Raw genomic sequence first — 6,230 nt, forward strand, 5'->3', positions numbered from 1 at the left:
GCATCAGGTAACTAGCAAAAACTCTGCAAATTCTAGTTTCTCTTCTCCCCGTACCACTCCCCTTTATAGAGTGGAGGCAGGGGCACCGTGTTGTATATTCTTAGCGGCATGACCCACTGGGAGTGAGTGTGAGAAGAAATAAGGGAGGGAAGGAGGGGAGGAAAATGGCCACAGTCAGATTAAGAGTGGAGGACGCCTCAGAGGCACCAGGGAGGGGTCGCGCTCCCTCCTACCCCAAGGAGTCCAGACTGCTCCTCCCTCTGGGGCTGCACAGAGGAGATAACCTTTGAGAAAATGTGATGCGATCATGGCTATGGATTTCCTCAAGGCTCTTCAGAGCTTTCACATGAATATGCATGCTGTGATAAAGTCAGAAGCGGGAGATTTGAAACTCGGCTCTGCTTTCAGGTAACTGTATGACCTTGGGCAAGTCACCTCCTTCTCTGGGCCTCAGTCTCCTGGCCTGTAGAAGAGAGATGATCTCTAAGGTCTTTCCCAGCTCTAACCTTTTGTGACTTTGTAAGACTGGAAATGATGTTACAATAGAGAAATACAAAGGGCACTCTAACCAACAGGTCCCAGAAAAATTGTTGGATTTTCATGACCATGACATTTATACTCTTTGACTCAGTTCTGGTGGCTGAGTGTCCTGCCATAGCCATACTGTCCAATTTTACCCTCAATTCTGTGATGCTAATGCCAGGAGAGACAGCAGAGCACGTAGAATCTGGGAGCTCTGCCCTGAACTATTACCAATGGGGTTTATATCATGGGGTAGCTTTTCTGCCCTAATTCTGATTCTAATCTCAGAGATGGTCTTGATGATAGAAACGGCATCTGCTAAAAAGTTAGGAGAACTGGGTCCTGGCTCTACTACCATGCCATCACTGATGACCGACATGGGTGAAATGCTTGCTCTCTCGGTTATGAGAGTCAAATACGACTGTGGATCTATAGGTGGTTTGTAAACTCATGAGCTCTGTACTAACGTAAGTGATGCTAATCTACTTAAGAGCAATTCTAGAGAGCAGGTTCAATCTGCCCCCCTCTTTTAGGGAGGCTTTGAGAAATGATTGTGGCTTCGAGGATACACTTCTCTAAGAGGCATTCCGCTCTGAGAAGCCTCCTAAAATTTCCTTAACAGAAAAGAGTGGATCTGAGTGTTGTGAGTGAGCAAAGCATCCCAACTCTTCAGGGCTGAAGAACTGGAGGGCAGGACACAGGCCCTTAGTGGGACCAAGTCTCAGGAATAGACCCACAGTCTCTTCACTGCAATCTGTTGCCCATGTCAGTCCCTGACATCCAACCACCTCCCTGTCCACCCGCCCCAGTGGAGCTGAGCTTTGGAGCCTCCCACGCCAGCCTGAACTGTTGAAGTTGCTCCTTCCCCTGCTTACATAAGCCACCTCCTCCCTTCAGACCATAGGTCCTGACTCTAGTGCCCATAGTAGGTACTAAGTAAATCTTTGCTTATCATGGTGAACAGGAAGTAGAAGGAAAACCAGCTTTGTACTCTCAAAATATGGGTTTGAGTCCTGATCTCACCCCTTTTCTACCTGTATGAATTTAGGCAAGTTAGCTGATCTCTGAGCAACAGTTTCCTCATTTGTTAAATGGAAATAACAATGCCACTTTGTTGGAGCAATTTGGGAGACTGTAGACAATAGAACACTCCACTGATGTTAGAGAAGAGAATGATGACCCGACTCGGTGAGTCACTGGTGGGTGGGTGACTGGGCCCAGACACTCTACAGTTCAGAGGGGAGGAGGGGACACCTGGAATCAAGGTTGGCCAGAGCGCCTTCTACGTCTACTCTTTGCCTACTATGTCAAACAATGCCACTGTTAGATTTTCAGTCTTGCATCACGCAAGGGCGACTTACTCATGGTGGTGGCTTGGGAGCCCTTGCTGTTACTTCCACGGAAAGGCTGTGTTTGATCTATTTCAGAAAGCTGGTGCTGTCCTATAGTGAGCCCAGTGGAGAGCAACTGGGCCCGGGCCTTGGGAGCCTATTCCAGGAGACTCGTGAAGGAAATGGCAGGATCGTGTCTGGATCTATGAATGACACTTTTGCAGCATGTGTAGGAAGCTCTAATGGATATTCTGAGACAGCACAAGGGCCTTGGATAGGGTTCGGAAGGTTGGGGTTCTGTGAGAAGCAAGGAGGTTCTGTGCTCTCTGAGTCAATCTCATTTCTGACAGCTAACCCCGGGAAGCTAGCACTCTGTGAAAGACAGTACTTCAGCTTCTCAGATCCCACATGGGAACGTGGGGCAAGGGGGCAGGCAGGGCAGAGGATGGCAGAAGAAGGTAAATTGGTTGACCGTGGGGATTTCTCAGAATGGCTTTTTATGTTGTTTGGTATAACTCAATCGCTTTCCAGATGACTCTGTCTGTATTTTGTATGTAAATAGGTTTTATATTTATCAAGAGGCTATAGATTCAGCCCAGGATGCAGCAGCTCACCCCTGGGTCAGGAACCTAGAGATGTGGTTGAGATTAACCAATAAAATTCCTTAACAACCAAGAAATTTCTGGGAATCTTTGTTTCCTAGAGGCAATGATAATGGGATAGGAATGCTAAAATGAAGTTTTGATCTTCTTAAGCCAGGCAGGGAAGGGGCAGGGGGAAGGTTGAGGTGTGGGGAGCTGACTTCCTGGTGGTGCCCTTTCACCCAGTTTAAGAGAAAAAAGGAAACAAGAGTGTCCTGCAATTTTCCCTGAAGCCACACAGTGGCAGTGTGGAGCTGAAAGTGGGTCTGAAGCAGTAACAACCCACAAGGGCAGGCTGGGAAAGCCACCCAGCCTCCCAACTCTAAAGCCATACTAACTTTCCCTCAAGTTCTAGAGTCTTTGCCTCTTACTGGACCCAGTTCTCCTGAAATACCCTGACATGTGCTTCTTCATTGCTAAGTTCACAGAGTATGTATTTGGCAAAGAGGGGCAAAGAACAGGTAGTTTCCTCTGCAGGTGTAAGAACTGAGTATAGAAATTCCTGTCCGAAAGGGTGAGTGTTTGAGGGAGCCAGTGGGACTTCCAACAAACAAACAAAACAGATGAGATGGGGTTATTAATGTGTTCTGTTTAGAGGCTGGGGGCATGTGTTAGAAGTCCTCTTGAAGCCAGAAATCTGTCCTGATACCAGGAGTATGAAACCCGCTGATGTTGGGCATAAAATACCTTCTCACCCCAACGGGTCCTGTTGGCCAATGAGACAGTGTCCCTCATGGAATTCTGCTGAAGTTCTGTGGTGCGCATTTGGGTTCTTAGAATAAGAATTCATTAAAGACAGGTCACATTTATTCTGGTCTTCTGTAATCAACCACCTGCTGGTTGCCAGTAGCAAATCGATTTCTTTATATCTTGTTATAAGCGAGTTTTGGAGGGGTTTTCATCCAATTCTCACTCACAGAGGAACCCAGAGTGGGGCAGCACGATCGTTCCCTGGAGGTTCCGATGACATACAATGCGAGAAAGTAACTTCACTGTTCTAGAAACTACGCTCTTCAAAGGGCGATTACTCATACAGGCGACCTTTCGCACAGGTTTAGGCAGCTAACCTTCTAAATTCATGAGGTATCACAAACAAATGTCCATTTTATTTCTAGCAATATGGCTGGCAATGATTTTGAGGATCAGTTCAAATTGTTAGCTGGCCCCAATCATCAGCTTATTGGCTCAAACTCCTTAGGACATGAAATCAGCCCTCCTCTTTACTTATCAGGGCATCTGAGAAGTCATCGGCACCATTGACAATCGAATCTCTGTAATTCACTTGGAGACACACTTTCAACTCTATTCTTAAACAGCACTCTCCAAGAACGCCTCCTATAAGCAATCTGGGTGGATGCTCCAGTCATAGCAGAGTTCATCAGAGAACTTAATCAGATGGTCAGTGGCATTCAGGTCTCTGTTCTCTGTGAACCTACTCCCTGCTCCAGAGTATCACCACTGCCTCGGAGCCACAGACATTTCTCCAGGCAGGTCAGAGAGCCTGCATCTCGTCAGGCCTGCTCCCTTTTCTCCAGTCAATCAGTTTTCCACCCTTCTTTCTAAATTGAGGTCAGAAACAACTCTCTCTGGGATGGTTTCTCTGATTAGGTCCACCTGATCCTAACAGTCTCGCGCCCAGTTTGCTTAAACATTAACAAGCTCTAGTTTCACTGCTCAGTGTCAATTTCCCCTTTGTCACAGGTTGTATTGCACATGTTCTTGCCTGTCCCACAACTAGGTCGTGCATGCCTTAACCCCATCCACCCAGGTGCTCAAGTCTTCTATTTGGATCCTCCTCCCAACCCACAGGGTCCATCCGGAATTTCGCAGAAAGCAGGCTCTGTCTGCACCCCTGCAGTAGTCTCCTGTCCTGGTGTGGCAGCTACTGTGGAGCTGTCCCTGTGCGGTCTCTCTCAGGTGCACTGTGACTTGTCTGAACCTCTTCACTCTAGACTTTTTTCTCTTTTCAAAAAAGATCAGTAAGAAGTAGTTTCACTTCTGGATGCAAAGACAGTGTTGTCGTTGGTGTTTATTCCTCTCTCCGTCTCTCTAACCGATAGAATCTCTTTTACCCTGTTAAGAAAAGCTCACTAAGGAGAGGACTTAGTCCATTCTGAGTGCCATAACAAAATGCCACAGACTGGGTGCCAGCCTGGTCAGTGAGGGCCCTTTTCTGGGTTGCAGATTTATTGTACCTCCACAAGGCAGGAGGGGCTAGGGGGCTCTAGGGGGTCTTTTTTATTAGAGCACTAATCTCACCCGCAAGGGCACTGCCCTCATGGCCTAATCACCTCCAAAAAGCTCCACCTCTTCACACCATCACCTTGGGAGTTAGGATTTCAGCGTATGAATTTGGGGGGTGGGGCACAAATGTTCAAATCTTAGCAGAAGAAAAATAACAATGGCAGATAAAAGGTGGAGAGACATGTAGACCGGCAAAAATTTTCAGCCCCAGAAACCAAACCAGAATCATTCACTCAGATCTTCTTGGGAAAGAAGCTGGGAATATAAAAGCTGCCCACCGCTCCCAGTACCAGGGCTGGAAAGGTAATTTACAGCCAGCAGACGGAGCTAGTTCATAAATTGCCTTTAAGACCCAAATGTGACTCATCTGGGGTTTGGGTTTGGCTAGCAGTATTCCTAGGGTTGCCATGTTTTGAGATGTTTAAGAATTTTTTTTTATGTCTTAATTAGCTGTTGGAGAAAGTATATTGTATATTTCTCTAGTCACTGCTTACTGCATGTTATCAATTTTTAAATACTTTAAGTTAACTCTGAGGTTTTCTAGGACTAGAATACCTGCTAACGATGAGAAATTTTATCTTTTTTTCCAATAGTTGCAGCCCTTCTTTTTGTTAACTGTTTTATTGCTTAGAACTTCTAGAGCAATGAAGATAAAAGAAATAGCAGGCTTGTGGACATTCTTACTTTGTTGTTGATTTAATAGGACCGTATCTAGGACCGTACAGTTACGTATAATGCAATCTGCTGATTTAAGATAAGCTATTCTTAATCAAGTTAAGAAAGCGTCCCTTTATTCCTAATTGGTTAACAAAAAAAACAACAAACCAGAAATGGGTATTGAATTTTATTGGATTTAATTTTTCTGGTAATAACAGATTGTGATGCTGATTGGTATTTACCAGGACTGTTTGTCACCTTTCATTCATAAGAAACGGTGCATTCAAAGGTTGAATGATGGTGGGCTTTCTAAGTGGACCATTTAAGATTCTGAGGGCAAAGCAGGACTAGTCGGCAAGTGGCACTGAGCAAGGGCCGCATGTCACATGCCGGGTTAAGCAAGAGGAGAAAAGGAACTGACTGACGGTCGCCATTTTATCTAACACTTTTGAGTAAGTTGTTTATTGCCAATAATTAAAGATCTCAGAGAGTCATTTAATCATAAGATTGCCAAGCAGAACTCTACTACAACTGATTAAAATATTTTAAAAGTTTTTCTATGGAAACTTCACCACTTTCTCTATTGATGTGCTCCAATCTTTTCATATTTACCCTGGAAGTTCTTCCTAACATCTCATATGAATCTTCCTTGCTGGTCTTCCTAGGTGGTCTCCTATCCAAGTACTAACCAGGCCCAACCCTGCTTAGCTTCCAAGATCAGATGGGATCGGGCACGTTCAGGGTGGCATGGCCATAGACCAAGCCTATTTTTTTCTCCTAGGTTTTGTTTTGTTTTTAAAAAAGAAGTAATTCTGCAAAACAAGTACAAGAATTC

General features: G+C 45.3%; 1 pseudogene; it reads right to left on the minus strand.

Moving 5' to 3' along the window:
• Window positions 1-6,036: 6,036 nt before the first annotated feature.
• LOC120618028 (uncharacterized) lies at window positions 6,037-6,154 on the minus strand (annotated as a pseudogene).
• Window positions 6,155-6,230: the final 76 nt, after the last annotated feature.

This window comes from Pteropus medius, unplaced genomic scaffold, assembly GCF_902729225.1.
Source record: "Pteropus medius unplaced genomic scaffold, Ma_sr-lr_union100, whole genome shotgun sequence".
Classification (NCBI taxonomy): domain Eukaryota; kingdom Metazoa; phylum Chordata; class Mammalia; order Chiroptera; family Pteropodidae; genus Pteropus; species Pteropus medius.